Below are 18,734 nucleotides of genomic sequence, written 5' to 3'. Positions count from 1 at the left end.
CTGTGCCGAACCATTTTTCTGCCTTGTTCCATTGACCTGCACCTGGATCATATCCCTCCATACACCTCTCATCCATGTGCCTGTCCAAGTTTTTCTTAGATGTTAAAAGTGAGCCCACAATTACCACTTCATCTGGCAGCTCATTCCACACTCCCACCACTCTCTGCATGAAGAAGCCCCCCCTCCAATGTTCCCTTTAAACTTTTCCCTCTTCACCCTTAACCCATGTCCTCTGGTTTTTTTCTCCCCTAACCTAAGTGGAAACAACCTGTTTGCATTCACTCTATCTTTACCCATCATAATTTTATATACCTCTATCAAATTTCCCCTCATTCTTCTATGCTCCAGGGAATAAAGTCCTAATCTATTCAACCTTTCTCTGTAACTTAGTTTCTCAAGTCCCGGCAACATCCTTATAAACCTTCTCTGCACTCTTTCAACCTTATTAATATCCTTCCTGTAATTCAGTGACCAAAACTACACATGATACTCCAAATTCGGCCTCATCAACACCTTATACAACCTCACCATAACATTCCAACTCTTATACTCAATACCTTGATTTATAAAGGCCAATGTACCAGAAGCTCTCTTTACTACCCTATCTACCTGTGATGTCACTTTTAGGGAATTTTGTTTCTATATTCCCAGATCCCTCTGTTCTACTGCACTCCTCAGTGCCATTTACCTTGTATGTTCTACCTTGGTTTGTCCTTCCAAAGTGCAATACCTTACACTTGTCTGTATTAAACTCCATCTGCCATTTTTCAGCCCATTTTTCCAGCTGGTCCAAATCCCTCTGCAAGCTTTGAAAGCCTTCTTCACTGTCCACTACACCTCCAATCTTTGTATCATCAGCAAATTTGCTGATCCAATTTACCACATTATCATCCAGATCATTGATATAGATGACAAATAACAATGGACCCAGCACTGATCCCTGTGGCACACCACTAGTCACAGGCCTCCACTCAGAGAAGCAATCCTCCACTACCACTCTCTGACTTCTCCCATTGAGCCAATGTCTAATCCAATTTACTACCTCACCTGCGGCTGAATCTTCCTAACTAACCTCCCATGCTGGACCTTGTCAAAGGCTTTACTGAAGTCCATGTAGACAACATCCACTGCCTTCCCTTCATCCACTTTCCTTGTAACCTCCTCAAAAAACTCTAATAGATTTGCTAAACCTACTACGCACAAAGCCGTGTTGACTCTCCCTAATAAGTCCCTGTCTATCTAAATACTTGTAGATCCTATCTCTTAGTACTCCTTCCAATAATTTACCTACTACCAACATCAAACTTATTGGCCTATAATTTCCCAGATTACTTTTAGAGCCTTTTTTAAACAATGGAACAACATGAGCTATCCCCCATTCCTCTGATAGTTTCTCAAAGTAGTTTGAGAATCTCATAATCTGCTGATCTCCTGGGAAAAACAAAAAAAAAATCAGTAAGTGGCAGTTATGTGGAAGAAAATTACTTCTAGTGAGAAAGGTCAAAAGAAAATGGGCAGTCTGGTTCAATTTGACAGGAAGATGACAGTAAAATAATATGCATTATGACAGCATCTCTGAACATACAACATGGTGAACCTTGAAATGGATAAGCAACAGCAGCAGAGACCACAAACATACACTCAATGGCAACTTGATTAGGTCCAACAGGTACCTGAGTGCATGTACAAACAAAATGCAGAGTACTTTGCACACTGAAGCAGCTTTCTTCACCAGGAAGCAAAATGAAGTAAAGTTTTGATAATTTGTCATTTTATGGTGGTTGACAGCAGCGCTGGCCCAAAAAAGTTTGTTTTCTGGCTTAGAAAATTTAAGTGGATAATGAATCTCTCTCTAAGAGGGTAGAGAATCTCTGGAATTCTCTGCACCTGTGATGAGGGAGGCCAGATTATTAAATATATTTAGGATGGACATAGATGGAATTATGTTTTTTGGGAACTGGCACAGAAGGGGAGTTGGACCAGCAGAAAATCAACAATGATTATATTGAATAGTGGTGCAAGATTGAGGGACCTAGTGACTTACTTCCTTGTGTGCTTGTGAATCAGCACACCTCTGGACTTCTAGATGTTCTTCAAGTTTCAAAGTAAAATTCATTTTCAGAGTACATACATGTTACGACATCCAACCCTGAGGTTATTTTTCCTGCAGGTGTGGAGACCCACTTTCTACGCAGGTGAACCGGCTCACAAAATGGTGCGCGTGTCGGCAGAGTGGCCAGCCCCAAAATGGCGCTGGGCCTTCTTCTTCACCAGCAAGGGGAGAAAGCCTGCGCGCGGGAAGAGAGTTTTGTAATGTACCTCTGATGTCATTTCCGCCCGGCGAGGGCAGGAAAGGAACTGCGTAAAAGCCAGTGCCGCGAAGTTTGAATAAACTAGTCTCAAGTGCAACTTACAGACCGCGTGTCATTATTCCTAACTCTGTGTTTAGCACATCGCTACTCAGGCATACCTACAAAATCTATAGAACAGTAATTGTAGACAGGATTAATGAACTATGCAAATACAAATATAAATAAATTGTAATAATTAATGAGTATGAAATGACAAGAAAACAAGTCTTTGAAGTGAGACCATTAATTGCGGGATCACCAAAAATAGACTAAATGTACTTAGCCCCTTTTGTTCAAGAGCCTGATTATTGAGGGGTAGTAACTGTTCTTGAACCTGGTCATGTGAATCTTGAGGCACTTGTACCTTCTACCTGATAGTGAAAACAGAAAAGTGTGGTGAGGATCTTTGATGATGGATGCTGCTTTTCTATGACAGCATTTCAGGTAGATGTGCTCAATGGCTGAGAAGGATTTACCCGTGATGTACTGGACCGAATCCACTACATTTTGTAGGATTTTCTGCTCAAAGGCATTGGTGTTCCCATACCAGCCCCTAATGCAACCAGTCAGCACACTTTCCACCACACTTCTATAGAAATTTGCCAAGATTTTTGATGACATTCCAAATCACCATAGACTACTGAAGAAGCAGTGTATCCCTTTTAATTGGAGTATTCCAACACATTTTTATTTCATTCTTTTTATCTGTAACACAGCATTATAATACATTTTTCAATGAACTCAATAAATTTAAAGGTATGTAGTAAGGGCAATGTTACAATAGCCATGGGGGACTTCAATATACAGATAAATTGAGAAAATCATATTGGTGCTGGATCCAAAGAGAGGGAATTTGTAGAATGCTTCTGAGGTGGCCTTTGAGAGTAGCTTGTGATTGAGCCCTCTAGAGGATCAGCTTTTCTGGATTAGGTGTTGTGTAATGAACCGGATATGATTAGAGAGCTTAAGGAAAAGGGATCTTTAGGAAGCATAATTATAATATAATAAAATTCACCCTGCAGCTTGATAGAGAGAAGACAAGGTCAATGCATCAGTATTCCAGTGGAGTAAATGAAATTAAAAAGACTTAAGAAAGGAGCTGGCAAAGTTTGATTGGAAGGGAACCTGGACAGAGCTGTTAGCAGAACAGCAATGGCTGGAGATTCTAGGATCATTCAGAAGGTGCTTTTTGGATACATTCCAAAGATGAAGAAGTCATGGTCATATGAAAGTACAGCACAGAAATGGGCCTTTTGTCCCATGCAGTCCATGCTAAACTATTTAAACTGCCTACTCCCAATGAACTGCACCAAGAGCATAGCTCTCCATATGCCTATTAACCATGTACCTATCCAAACTTCTCTTAAACTATGAAATCGAGCTTGCATGCAACACTTGCACTGACTCTCATGAACCTCTGACTGAAGAAGTTTCCCCTCATGTTCCCCTTAAACATTTCACCTTTCATCCTTAACTAATGACCTCTAGTTGTAGTCTCAACCAAAAACAGAGGGAAAATCCTACACAAAATGCTGGTGGAACACAGCAGGCCAGGCAGCATCTATAAGGAGAAGCATTGTCGACGTTTCGGGCTGAGATCCTTCGTCAGGACTAACTGAAAGGAGAGATAGTAAGAGATTTGAAAGTAGTGGGGGGAGGGGGAAATGCGAAATGATAGGAGAAGACTGGAGGGAGTGGGATGAAGCTAAGAGCTGGAAAGGTGATTGGCGAAAGTGATACAGAGCTGTAGAAGGGAAAGGATCGTGGGACGGGAGGCCTCGGGAGAAAGAAAGAAAGGGCGGGGAGCACCAGAGGGAGATGGAGAACAGGCAATGTGATGGGCAGAGAGAGAGAAAAAAAAACAAATAACTAAATATGTCAGGGATGGGGTAAGGAGGGGAGGAGGGACATTAACAGAAGTTAGAGAAGTCAATGTTCATGCCATCAGGTTGGAGGCTACCCAGCCAGTATATAAGGTGTTGTTCCTCCAACCTGAGTGTGGATTCATCTTGACAGTAGAGGAGTCCATGGATAGACATATCAGAATGGGAATGGGATGTGGAATTAAAATCTGAGGCCACTGGGAAATCCTGTTTTCTCTGGCGGACAGAGCGTAGGTGTTCAGTAAAACAGTCTCCCAGTCTGCGTCAGGTCTCACCGATATATAAAAGGCCATACCGGGAGCACCGGACGCAGTATACCACACCAGCCGACTCTCAGGTGAAGTGTCGCCTCACCTGGAAGGACTGTCTGGGGCCCTGAATGGTGGTGAGGGAGGAAGTGTAAGGGCAGGAATAGCACTTGTTTCACTACAAGGATAAGTGCCAGGAGGGAGATCGGTGGGAAGGGATGCAGGGGACGAGTGGACAAGGGAGTCGCGTAGGGAGCGATCCCTGCGGAAAGCAGAAAGACGGGGGAGGGAAAGATGTGGGATCCCGTTGGAGATGCCTGAGGTTACGGAGAATTATACATTGGACCTGGAGGCTGTTGGGGTGGTAGGTGAATGTACCACTGTGTTGTTTGAATTTCCAGCATCTGCAGATTTCCTCGTGTTGCATTTATCCTACCTATATCCCGCATAATATTGCATACCCCTATCAAATCTCCTCTCAAAATTCTAAGTTCCAAGGAATAAACATAGAAACATAGAAAACCTACAGCACAAAAGAGGCCCTTTAGCCTACAATGCTGTGCGGAACATGTACTTACTTTAGAAATTACCTAAGATTACAAAATAGCCCTCTATTTTTCTAAGCCCCTTGTACCTATCCAGGAGTCTCTTAAAAGACCCTGTCGTATCCGCCTCCACCACCATCATCAGCAGCCCATTCCATGCGCTCACCACCCTCTGCATAAAAAACTTACCCCTGACATCTCTGTACATGCTTCCACATACCTTAAAACTGGGCCCTCTAATGCCCTAACCTATTCAATCTTGTCATATAACTCAGGTCCACTAGATCCTTGTAAATTTTCTCTGTATTCTTTCAACCTTATTTAAATCTTTTCTGTAGATAGGTGATCAAAATACTCCAAATTAAGCCTCACTGATATCTTATACAATTTTAACATAACAACCCATCTCCTGTATTCAATAGTTTGATTTATAAAGGCCAATGTGCCAAAAGCTTTATTTATGACCCTACCAACCTGTGATGCTACATTAAATGAATTATGGACCTGTATTCCCAGATCCCGTTGTTCTTCTGCACTCCTCCGTGCCCGAACATTCACTATGTAAGACCTACCCTGGCACTTGTCAGCAGTGAATTCTATCTGCCATTTTTCAGTCCATTTTTCCAGCTGGTCTAGATTCCACTGCAAGCCATGATAGTTCTCTTTGCTGTCCTCAATCTTGGTGTCATCTGCAAATTTGCTGATCGGGTTAACCACAATATCATCCAGATCATTGACACAGATGATGGACAATAAAGGATCAGCACTCCACTAATCTCAGGTCTCCAGTCAGAAAGGCAACCACCTACTACCACTCTTGGATGACACAATTGAGGGCTTTATGGCCAATTTTTTTTTTGCAGATAATATAAAGATAGGTGGAGAGATAGGTAGTGTTAAGGAAGCAAGGAGTCTTCAGAAGGACTTTAATAGATTGGGTGAATGGGCAAAGAACTGGCAGATGGAATAAGACTATAAACTATAGGAGCAGAATTAAGCCATTTCATCATGGCCGATCCAATTTTCCTCTTAGCCCCAGTCTTCTGAGTTCTCCCTGTATCCCTTTACTTCCTGACCAATCAAAAATCTATCAACTTCTTCCTTAAATTTTAGATTAGATGGTTTGAGTATCTCAGAAACTGCTGATTTCCTGGGATTTTCATGCACAACAGTCTCTACAGTTTACAGAGAATGAAGTGAGAAAGCAAGAATCAAAGAACAAACACAAAAAACATGAAAAGCGGCAATTCAGAGGGTGAAAATGCCATATTATTAAGAGAGATCAGTGGAGAATGGTCAAACTGGTTCAAACTTAAAGGAAGGCAACAGTAACACAAATAATTACATGTTTCAACAGAGGTATGCAGAAGAGCATCTCTGAATGCACAACATGTTAAACCTTAAAGTAGATTGCTACAACAGCAGAAGAATATAAACTTCCTGCACCTAATAAAGTGTCCACTGAGAGTATGTGGAAAAGAAGACGGAGCTAAACTCTAGGTCAAAGACTCTTCATCAGTAATTTCCCTGACCAATCTATGTGACATCTATAACTTCTCTGACTGGGCTCATTTACCAACTCAATGCTTACAAACTACCATGGTGTTATATAAGAAAAATAAGGAGTACATAATCCGTGTTCTCCAAATGTCACTGAACAAAGAAGAACGATTTTAACCAGTAATATCCAAGCCTAGGATTTTTGGCAAGAGAAATCTGTGCTTCAATTTTGACATTATTTACCTTTATTACAACATCATAAACATATAAGAGTTAATGCTCCCTCAATCCAAGCCAATAAACATTTCTGTTCAAGGGTTACCACTGTTTAGTTTTAAACTGAAGACTTCTTTCATATTAACTGCAAAATGAGCAATATGGTTATCTTCAGTGTGCTAAAGTTATTTCCTTATAGGCTTCATTTCCTGAAACTGCAGCCAGAATATTCACTGCATTTGCAATTATTTTTTCAGACTCTGAACTGTTTGCCAAGCCTAACTGTTTCCTCATTGAAGACAGGTTTATCCCTATTCCCGTGACCTGAAATTCTCAGGAAAACTATTTTACTGTGCAATCTTCCAGGTAGCCTCATGAAATAAACAGTTTGCTGACCTATTGTCAAGCGTTTCAGATTTCTCACCTTGAATTTGTAATAATGCTTACTTGGAAATTTTTATTATCTTCATTCTTTTATGAAGTGGCTTGTTTCTCCACCAGATATCACTTCCATGGGATCACCTAACCACCCTGTCACTGTTTTATGTTATTCTATTAGAAGGGGCTCCTTATTTCACATTAATTCATATAGTACCTTCAATGACTATAAGACAAAAACAAGCATTGATCTCATACAGCAATCTTGTGTACTACGAATGACTTTTAGAAGAGAAGTTATATTCCATAGATCACTAGTGATGTTTTTTTCTTTCCAGCACCACTGGTGGAATTTCTGAATCAGAATCAGTTCTTTTATCATTGACATATGTTATAAAATTTGTTGTTTTTGTGGCAGCAGTATATTGCAATGCATAATAATAACTATAAATTACAAAATGAATATAATACTTACATACATATATTAAATAACTAGTGCAAAAAGAGAAGAAAAAAAGTAGTGAGGCACTATTCATGGGGTTATTATCCGTTCAGAAATCTGATGCTGGAGGGGAAGTAGCTGTTTCTGAAATGCTCAGTATGTGTCATCAAACACCTGTACCTCTTCCTTGATATGAGCAATGAGAAGAGGGCATGTCCTTGCAGATGGGGGTCCTCAATAATAGATGCCACTTTTTCTTGGCATTGAGTTTTCAATGTGTCCTGGATGCTGGGGAAGTTAGTGCCCATGATGGAGCTGGCTTAGCTTACAACCTACTGCTGCTTTTTCCAATCCTGCGCAGTAGCCCCTCCCCCTCCATAGCCAGATGAAGATGCAACCTGTCAGAGTACGCTCTAAGGTATATCTGTAGAAATTTGTAAGTGTCTTTGGTAACATACTAATTCTCCTCAAACTCCTAATGAAATACAGCCAGTGTCATGCCTTATTTGTAATTGCATCAATATTTTGGGCCTACAATAAATCTCAGAGATGCTGACAGCAAGGAATTTGAAACTACTGATCCTTTCCACTTCTGATCCCTCAATGAGGACCAAAACCATAAGATATAGGAGCAGCATTAGGCCATTTGGCCCATTGCGTCTGTTCCGCCATTTCATCATGTCCAATCCAATTTTCCTCTCAGCTCCATTCTCCTGCCTTCTCCCCACTTCCCTTCATGCCCTGACCAATAAAGAAACTATCAACCTCTGCCTTAAATACACATAAAGACTTGGGTGGCAATAAATTCCATAGTCACTCCAGTCTCAGGCTAAACAAATTCCTCCTCATTTCCATTCTAAAAGGACACTCCTCGATTCTGAGACTGTGTCCTCTAGTCTTAGACTCTCCTACCACAGGAAACATCCTCTCTACATCCACTCTATTAAGGCCTTTTACTATTCAATAGGTTTCAACGAGATCACCCCTCATTCTTCTGAATGCCAGTGAATACAGGCCCATAGACATCAAGTGCTCTTCATGTAACAAGCCATTCAATCCTGAAATTGTTTTCATGAACCTCCTTTGGACACTCTTCAGTTTTAGCACATCCTTTCAAAGATTTATGTACCCTTAAGCCTTTCAGCTTTTTGAGTTCCTCCTCCCTTGTAATAATAACTGCTCACTTCTCTTCCCTCACACCCTTCAAGATCTGGCACATTGCTAGTACCTTCCACAGAGAAGACTGATGCAAAATACTCATTTAGTTTAACTGCCATCTTCTTGGCTCCTGTTATTATTTCTCAGGCCTCATTTTCTATCAGTCCTATGTCCACTCTCATCTCCTTTATTCTTTATATACTTGAAAAAGCTTTTTATATCCACTTTGATATTGTTTGCTGGCTTGCATTCATATTTCATCTCTTCTCTCCTAATGATTCTTTTAGTTGCTTTCTGTGGATTTTTAAAAGCTTCCCAATCCTTTATCCTTCTGCTAATTTTTGCTTTGTTTTATGCCCTCAATTTCACTTTTACATTAGCTTTTACTTACCTTGTACTATTTTCCTATTTGAGTATGTATTCGCTTTTGGAATACATCTACCCTGCACCTTTCTCGTGTTTCTCAGAAATTCAGGCCATTGCTGCTCTACTGTCATTTCAGTCAGCATCTTTTCCAACTTACTTTGGCCAACTCCTCTCTCATGCCTGTAATATCCTTTGCTGCACTGAAATACTGCTACCTCAGACTGTTACATTCTCCCTATTAAATTTCAAATTGAACTCAGTCATATTTCTTTAAGTTTCTTATTCACCTTCAGTTGATTACATAACACCCAATCCGGTGTAGCTGATCCCCTAGTAGGCTCAACTTCAAAATGCTCTAAAAAGTCATCTCAAAGGTATTCAACAAATTCACTCTCTTGAAATCCATTCCCAATCTATGTACATGTTAAGATCTCCCATGACTATCATAACATTGCCCTCTTGACACGCCTTTTCAATTTCCCATTGTAATCTGTGGTCCATGTCCCAGCTACTGTTGGGAGGCCTGTATATAACAGTTATCAGGTTCCTTTTACCCTTGCAGTTTCTTAACTCAACCCACAAGAATTCAACAACTTCCAATCCTGTGTCACATCTTTCTAATGATTTGATAACATTATTTACCAGCTGAGCTACACTACCCTCTCTGCCTACCTTCTTATCCCTCCAATACATTGTATAACCTTGGACATTCAGTTCCCAACTACAACCTCCTTCAGCCATGATTCAGTGAAGGCCACAACATCATACCTGACAATCTGTAAAAGTGCAAGAAGATCATCCACCTGATTTCTAATATGCCATGTTTTGAACTATAACACTTTGGGTACTGTATTTGCTACCCTTTTTGATTCTACATCCCAAATACACTGATACACACCATGGTGGTCATAATTATGTCCTATCTTCTGCTTGCTCTTCCTGACAGTCTGACTGCATGCTATCTTTGCTTTTGTACCATCTGTCTTATCCTCCTTCACTCTGGTTCCCACACTCCCCCCCCCCCCCCCAGTATATTTGATTAAACCCTTCCCAATAGCTCTGACAAAGCTGACTGCAAGAATATGTTTCTCCCTCAGGTTCAGGTGCAACCCATCCCTTTTGTATAGACATACCTCACCTAGAAGAGATCTCAGTGATCTAAGAACCTGAAGGATGAGTTCTCAGGGTATTTGGAGGCACACGATAATATAGGCCATAGTCAGCATGGTTTCCTCAAGGGTAAATCTTGCCTGACAAATCTGCAAGACAGACAAACGACAATTGATGATATGCATTTGACATAATTGAAATCTATTGAATGCTGAAAGGGCTTGTTAGCGTGGATGTGAGTAGGAGGTTTCCTGTGGTGGGAGTGTCAATGATGAGGGGAGACAGCCTCAGAATAGAGAGAATTTTTTTTAGAATAGAGATGAGGAGGAATTTATTTAGCCACAGAGCAGTGAATCTGTGGAATTCTTTGCCATAGGCACCTGTGGAGGCCAAGTTTTTATGTATATTTAAGGCAGAGGTTGATAGATTCTTGATTGGTCAGACCATGAAGGGATATGGGGAGAAGTCAGGAGATCGGGGCTGAGAGGAATATTGGAACAGTCATGATAAAATGGCGGAGCAGACTCAATGGGGTAAATGACCTAATTTTGCTCCTAAATCTTATTGGCTTGTCACCATCTGAGATTCTCCCATTAGAACTGTGATATTACTCTTATTACATGCCTTTTACAGCTCCCTTTGCAATCTCAACCTCACATCTTGGCTACAATTTGGAAGCCTATATATGATTCCCATTGTGATTTTTTTTTCATCCTTGCAGTTACTTAACACCACCCACAATAATTTGTATACCACTTTATATTATTAGTTAGTTTGCCCTCATATTTCATATTTCATCTTTTCCCATCTTATAGAATTTTTAACTGCCTTTTGTTAGGTTTTAAATGCTTCCCACTCATTGAACATCCCACTGACTTTTGTTACCTTATATGCCCTTTATTTGGCTTTTATGCTGTCCTTAACTTCCCTGGTCAGCCACAGTTGCCCAGCCCTGCCATTTAAATGGGACAAAAAACAGAACATAGAAATCTACAGCACATTACAGGCCCTTCGACCCACAATGTTATGCCAAACATGTAACTTATTCTAGAAACTGATTGAATTACCCTACCCCGTAGACATCTATTTTTCTAAGTTCAATGTACCTATTTCTATAGGGTCTTGTGATCACAAAAAAAGCGACTGAGACAAAGACCCTATCGTATCCACCTCTACCACTGTCGCTGGCAGTGAATTCCACACACCCACAACTCTGTGTCAAAAACATACCTCTGACATCCCTCTTGTATCTCCTCCCAAGCACCTTAAAACTATGCCACCTCGTGTTTGCTATTTCAGCCCTGGGAAAAAGCCTCTGGCCATCCATACAATCAATGCCTCTCATCATTTATACTCCTCTATCTGGTCACCTCTCATCCTCTGTCGCTCCAAAGAGAAAAGGCCATGTCAGCATGGCTTTGTCAAGGTCAGGTCCTGCCTTATGAACCTGATTGAATTTTTTGAGGATGTGACTAAACACATTGATGAAGGTAGAGCAGTAGATGTAGTGTATATGGATTTCAGCAAGGCTTATTGAGAAAGTAAGGAGGCATGGGATCCAAGGGGACATTGCGTTGTGGATCCAGAACTGGCTTACCCACAGAAGGCAAAGAGTGATTTTAGGGCGGTGACCACTGGTGTGCCTCAAGGATCTGTTCTGGGACCCTTACTCTTTGTGATTTTTACAAATGACCTGGATGAGGAAGTGGAGGGATGGGTTAGTAAGTTTGCTGATGACACAAAGGTTGGAAGTGTTGTGGGTAGTGTGGAAGGCTGTCAGAGGTTACAGCAGGACGTTGATAGGATGCAAAACTGGGCTGAGAAGTGCCAGATGGAGTTCAATTCAGATAAATGTGAATTGGTTCATTTTGGTAGGTCAAGTATGATGGCAGAATATAGTATTAATGGTAAGACTTTTGGCAGTGTGGAGGATCAGAGGGATCTTGTAGTCCGAGTCCATAGGATGCTCAAAGCAGCTGGGCAGGTTGACTCTGTTGTTAAGAAAGCATACGGTATATTGGCCTTCATCAATTGTGGAATTGAATTTAGGAGCCGAGAGGTAATGTTGCAGCTATATAGGACCCTGGTCAGACCCCACTTGGAGTACTTTGCTCAGTTCTGGTCGCCTCACTACAGGAAGGATGTGGAAGCCAAAGAAAGGGTGCAGAGGAGGTCTACAAGGACGTTGCCTGGACTCTCGCTATAGTATCCACATCCTTCCTAGAACTGAACATAGTACTCCAAGTGCGGTCTAACTAAGGTCTTATATGGCTTTGACATTATCTCATGGCTCTTGAACTCAATCCCAAGGTTGATGAAGACCATCACACCACACTTCATCTTAACCACACTGTCAACCTGCACAGCAGCTTTGAGTGTCCTCTGGACATGGACTCCAAGATCTCGATGATTCTCCACACTGCCAAGAGTCAAACAATTAATATTATATTCTGTCTTCAAATTTACTGAGGAGCCTCAGCTGAGGCTGCTTAACAAGATAAAATCCTATTGTGTTACAGGAAATGTACTGGCATGGATAGAAGAATGGCTGATTGGCAGGAGGCAGCGAGTGGGAATAAAGGGGGCCTTTTCATGTTGGCTGCCAGTAACTAGTGGTGTTCATCAGCAGTCCAATATAGGGTCTGCTATTTTGCAGATTGTTTGCCAATCATTTAGACAATGGAATTAATGGATTTGTAACAAAGTTTACCGATGTTACGAAGATATGTGGAGGGATAAGTAGAGCTGAGGAAGCAATGAAATTACAGCAGGACTTAGACAAATTTGAAGACTGGCCAAAAAAATGTCAGATGAAAATGTTAGGAAATGTGTGATAATGCATTTTGGTAAAAGGAATAATAGTGCAGACTATTATCTAAATGAGGAGAAAATTCAAATGTCAGTTGTGCAAATGAATTTAGGAGTCCTCGTGCAAGACTACCAGAAGGTTAATTCACATGTTGAGACTGTGGTAAAGGAGGAAGATGCAATGTTGGCCCTTATTTCAAGGGGAATAAAATATATAAAAAAACAGAGTAGTCAGACCGCACTTGAAGTATTGTCAGCAGTTTTGGGCCCCATAAAGGGGATATTGCCATTGGAGAGAGTTCAGAGGTGGTACATGAGGGTGATTCCAGGAATAAAGGGGTTAACATATGAGGAGCATTTGGCAGCTTTGAGCCTGTATTCACTAGAATTTAGAATAATGCAAGGGAATCTCTTTGAAACCTAACAAATGCTGAAAGGACTAAATAAGGAGGATGTGGACAGAATGTAGGGATATCCAGAACTAGAGTGCACAGCCTCACAACTGAGTGGTAAACTATCAGGACAGAAGTAAGGAGGAATTATTTTAGCCAAAGATTGGTGAATCTGTAGAGTGTTCTGCCACAGGCTGTGGTGGAGGCCAAGTCCATGGGTACATTCAAAGCAGAAGTTAATAGATTTCTGATTGGTTGGGCATCAAGGAATATTGAGAGAGGGCAGGAGTAAAGGGTTGAATGGGATCCGGGATCAGCCATGATGAAATGGCGGAGTGGACTTGATGGACTGAATGGTCTAGTTCTGCTCCTATGTCTTATCATCTAATCATCAGTTTTGTCTCTCATAATCGATTCCTTGCCAGAGAGGCTGAACCAATAAACAGGTCTTTCCAAAGTTTTGTGTTTAAAACAATTTACCAGTTGACAAAAGGCAATGGTTTGAAATGAAGAGGAGGTATGAAGAGAACATATGAGTCTCAGTAGCAGCAATATGCTTTTGCACATTGCCTTGATCAAAGGCGTAAGTGACATTGAACACAATGAATTTTGCTCCTTGACAACAGTTTGTTTCTTATGCAAACCATTTCCTTCTATTGCTTTAGGGACTTTACCGCTATTAAAGTAGATTAGAAGGGTTTCAGAACTTTGCCTTGAAGAATATGAACTTTTCAACGTTTTATTACTAGTTATGGATGGTGACTAAATTCCATTTGGAACCTTTAATCAATCAGTGAGTTGAAATCACTATGTAATTTGATTTTTTTGTTACTGTGAAATCTGGTTTGAGATATATTACTGTAAGTGTAGGCATAAGGAAGGCAAATTTATTTCTCTGAGGGAAATCAGGAGTTACATGGGTTTTCATGATAAACCAGTATTTTAAAATATATTAACAGTTTATTTCTAATTGTTGAAATAATTTAATTTCCCAAAATAAAACATTCAGGAATTTGAACTTGTGCTTCCAAATTATTTCTTAGCTTTCTAGATTTCTCATGTAGCAACCATATTCTTCATGCCCCATTCAGGAGAGCTAAACGGAGAATCTATTATAGCTAACCACAACTGTATGTTATCTTAATGAAAAAAAAGATTTTATTCTTCTGTGAAGGCAGAACATTCTTCAAAGTCAAGGTAAGTGTAGATATAACAGTTATCAAGAGCTGGTTACTCTAGAACTTTGGCTGACCGCATGAGTCTGAGAAAGTATGCAAGTGAGTCTGAGTTTGTGTTATTTGCATGGCACAATATATAAATGCAAGTCAAGTAAGTCACTTTCCCAAGGCTTATTATTGTAAACCCATCACATATGAATTATAATGCAATCTGTCTTTCCTCTTTCTTATAACAGTAGTTGCAAAGAAACCCAGTCACAGAATTGTTGTCAAAGAGTTGACTTGCCACACCGTCAGAGGGAGAATTCAACCACTTCAGCTTATTCTCTTGACAAATTTATGAACACCCTTAACGGAGGAACTGTTCTGTTATTATCTCAGCAAAGCCAATGAAAACATAGCAGTTCCTTGAACTGAGATATCAACTCTGGCCATGGGTGTTGCCATACTTGCAGAGTACTTCCTGCACTTTGGCTTTACATATTTCAAGTTTCCTGCTTTGATTGTTTTTGATTCTCGCACTGTTGGAGCGAGAATTCAACCACTACAGCTTATTCTCTTGATGAACATCTGGAATATGAGAGCTGAGATGTGATGCTGAGGCTTTATAAGGCTCTGGTGAGGCCTCACCTTGAGTATTGTGAACAGTGTTGGGCTCCTTGTCTCAGAGCAGATGTGCTGGTATTGGAGTGGGTTCAGATGTGGTTTCCAAGGATGGTTCCAAGAATGAAAGGATTATCTTATGAGGAAAGTTTGATTGCTCTGGGCCTGTACTTGCTGGAATTTAGAAAGAAGAAGGGGGATCTCATTTAAACCTTTCAAGTGTTGAAAGGCCTAGACTGAGTAGATGTGGAAAAGATGTTTCCCGTGGTGAGGGAGTATAGGACAAGCCTCAGGGTGGCGGGGGGGTGGGGGGATCCATTTAAAACAGAGATGCTGTGAAATTCCTTTAGCCAGAGGGTGGTAAATTTGTGGAATTTGTTACCATAGGTAGCTTTGTAGGCCAGGTTGTAAGACGTATTTAAGGTGAAGATTGCTAAGTTCTTGATTGGCTATGGCATCAAAGTTTACGGGGAGAAGGTTAAGTAGTGCCACTGAGAAGGGGGATAAATGGATCAGCCATGATTGAATGGCGGAGCAGACTCGATAGGCCAAATGGCCTAATTCTGCTCCTATGGCTTATGTTCTTTATAATCAACTCCAATATTTTCCCAACCACTGAAGTCAGACTAACTAACCTATGGTTTCCTTTTTTCTGCTTCTCTCCCTTCTTGAAGAGTGGAGTGATACTTGCAATTTTCCATTTTTCCGGAACCATTCCTGAATCTAGTGATTCTTGAAAGTTCATGGGTTTTCCAGTTTGACAACGATGGCTTCTTTATCCCCTCTTTCAAACCACCTGTCCTCCCTGCCCAAAATGTGCACATTGTTATCATCAAAGGAATGGCCCTTGTCCTTTAGGTGTAGATAGACAGCCGAATCTTGACCTGAGGTGTTAGTCCTCCTATGTTCAGGGAAATCCAATCTCTGAATAGAGGGGGTGGGCTATAACACCACTTATCAGCTACTTACAATACATTCTTAACATCTCTACCCCCACATCTCCACAACAGTTCACTCCTCCAATCATGCAAAGGTAAGACTAGTGACTCTCTTATTACTGCTACATCTTTTAACAGCCCTCGTGTGATTGCTATAGCTTTAAACAATTCACAGAGTTTATAAACCGGGAAACTACCCACCATAGATCAGAACTGAAGAAGTGGTGTAATGTCTTCTAGACAACACAGCAAGTCCAGTTGCCTTGATTTAGAACTGCTTGATATACAATGACCTGAACGACTGAGAGCCTTCATTGACCAACTGTTAAAAGCAGTAACAGTTACAACCGTCAGGGTTCTGAACCAGAGTGAATAATTTAATTCCCCACTGTTCTGTACACCATGATTCTCTAACCTTCAGACCCATTTTCAAAGACTCTTTACAACTCACGTTTCAGTCTTATTTTTATTTGCACATTTTGTCTTCTTTTGCACATGGTTGTTTGTTGTCTTTGGCTGTTTATGTATAGTTTTTTTGAAACGTTCTAGTATATTTCATTTTCCTTGTAAATAGCTGCAAGAAAATGAATTTCAAGGTAGTAAATGCGAACATAAGCATTTTTTAATCCAAGATGGCAGCGCGACGCAGCTTCCAGCAGCCACTCCGGAGCTGATTATCTGTTATTTGTGAAGTGGGGTGCCGTGCACAATCATAATCGATTGAAAATGGATGTGGGAGCACGGAGGAACATCGGGAAATTCCAGGAAGACCTTCTTCGTTGCTGCTGCTGCTGTGAGGTCCAGGTCTCTGCTGGGAAGAACAGGCCCCAGTCCTCGGGGTCACGTTGCCGATGGCTGTTGGCGGGGCTGTCTTAATACGCTCGACAGAGGATGGTACTCGGAGAAGCTGTGCTGGAGGGGATGGTCATCACTCAGAGGTTCGACGGACTCGGAGTCCGCTGCGGTCAGGTCGCTGTTGGTGTGTGCTGTGTCTGCGAGGCTGGGTTCAATGGAGCTTTGTCTGCTGCGTCTGCGAGGCTGAATCGGGCGGCGCCATGGAAGTCCATAACGGGGGTATTCCCTTCTGCCACCGGTGTGGGATGGCAAGTCTGTCGGGACCCTGCAGACTTGTGGAAACTGTGTGGTGATTTCTTTTGAACTTATAGTCCTTTAACATCTTTGGACTATTTTTATTGTGCCCTTGGTCTGTTTTTTATCAATTATGCTATTGTTTGCACTGTTGTAACTGTGTGGTTTTGTGCAGGTCTTGTAGCTTTAGTTTTTGGACCTTGTTGTCTAGTGGATTTGGAGCTCCTTTCCGGGGAACGTGCTAGGACGGTAGCGCAATATTAATACGCAGCAGCCTCTCCGGACTCTGGATTGGGGATTGCCAAACATTACGTAGATTTTCTGGTGTAGTCTGTTTTGTCATATGCTTTTGTGATATCATTCTGGAGGAACGTTGTCTCTTTTTCTAACTGCATTGCATTTGTGGTTTCTAAATGACAATAAACTGAATCTGAATCTGAATCTGAATCTGATATGCCTTGATAATTAAATACCTTAGAGCTTAAAAATTAGAATTGTGTTGTTTTACCCAGAAATCAGACACGATCCCCATTTAGGTACACACAAAAAAAATTACCTCAGGTTAGCTTGTCATGTTGCACCCCTTGTGAAATTAGGCCAAACACGACTTTTTTATGATTCACCTCAATGCAACTGATGTTTGTGATGTTTGTTCATGTCAGTTATGTCAAATGTCATTATGTCCACAACAACCATTTCTCTGATTATTGGACTAAATTATTGCATAAAATTGCAGCCTTTGAATTCAGTAACTTAAAAGAATGAGGAGCAAGCTCTGTAGCTGTGCAAGAATGGATTGTGAGTTAGATATTCCCTAAAGTATCATTCACAGCCTCTGCCAGTCTCTTTTATTCATCCATCACTACATGTGGATTGGGATATAACGACATTTCAGTGCTATGATGCTGGAATGTTAGACTGATTGGCATTTGCTTTACAATGGTGTCATGCCTCATATCACAAGTCAAGGGTGAACATACACTCTGGAGATAGCTGCTTATTTTTCTAAAGTTCCTCAGATTCCCCCTTCTTTTCCAGTCCCAAAAAAGGGCCTTGACCTGAAATGTAGTGTGTTTGTTAATTTCCATATATACTGCCAGAATTGCTGAGTTCCACCAGCATTTTGTGTGTGTTGCTCAGAGAATATTACATTAGATTGCAAAAGATATTCAGAAGTTCAAAGTAAATTTATTATCAAAGTACGAGCAGTATATGTCACCATATACTATCGTAACATTTATTTTCTTGTAGGCATTCACAGTAGAACAAAGAAATACAATAGAATCAGTGAAAAAATACACAGAAAGACTGACAACCAATGTGCAAAAGAATACTAACTATACAACTACAATAATAATAACTATTATTAATAAATATGTAAATAAATAATACAAAGAACATAAGCTGTAGTGTTAAGTTGGATTTCTTCTTCTTCTTTGAACATGTGCAGCTTCCCCACTTGAAAGAGATTGAATATGTCTACCCGAAGGTTTTTAACTGGATTCCACTCAATGACCAAACAACTTTTC

The sequence above is a fragment of the Hypanus sabinus genome, chromosome 11, assembly GCF_030144855.1.
Source record: "Hypanus sabinus isolate sHypSab1 chromosome 11, sHypSab1.hap1, whole genome shotgun sequence".
Taxonomy (NCBI): Eukaryota; Metazoa; Chordata; class Chondrichthyes; order Myliobatiformes; family Dasyatidae; genus Hypanus; species Hypanus sabinus.
The sequence above is the reverse complement of the archived record's forward strand: the minus strand, read 5'-3'. Positions refer to the sequence as shown.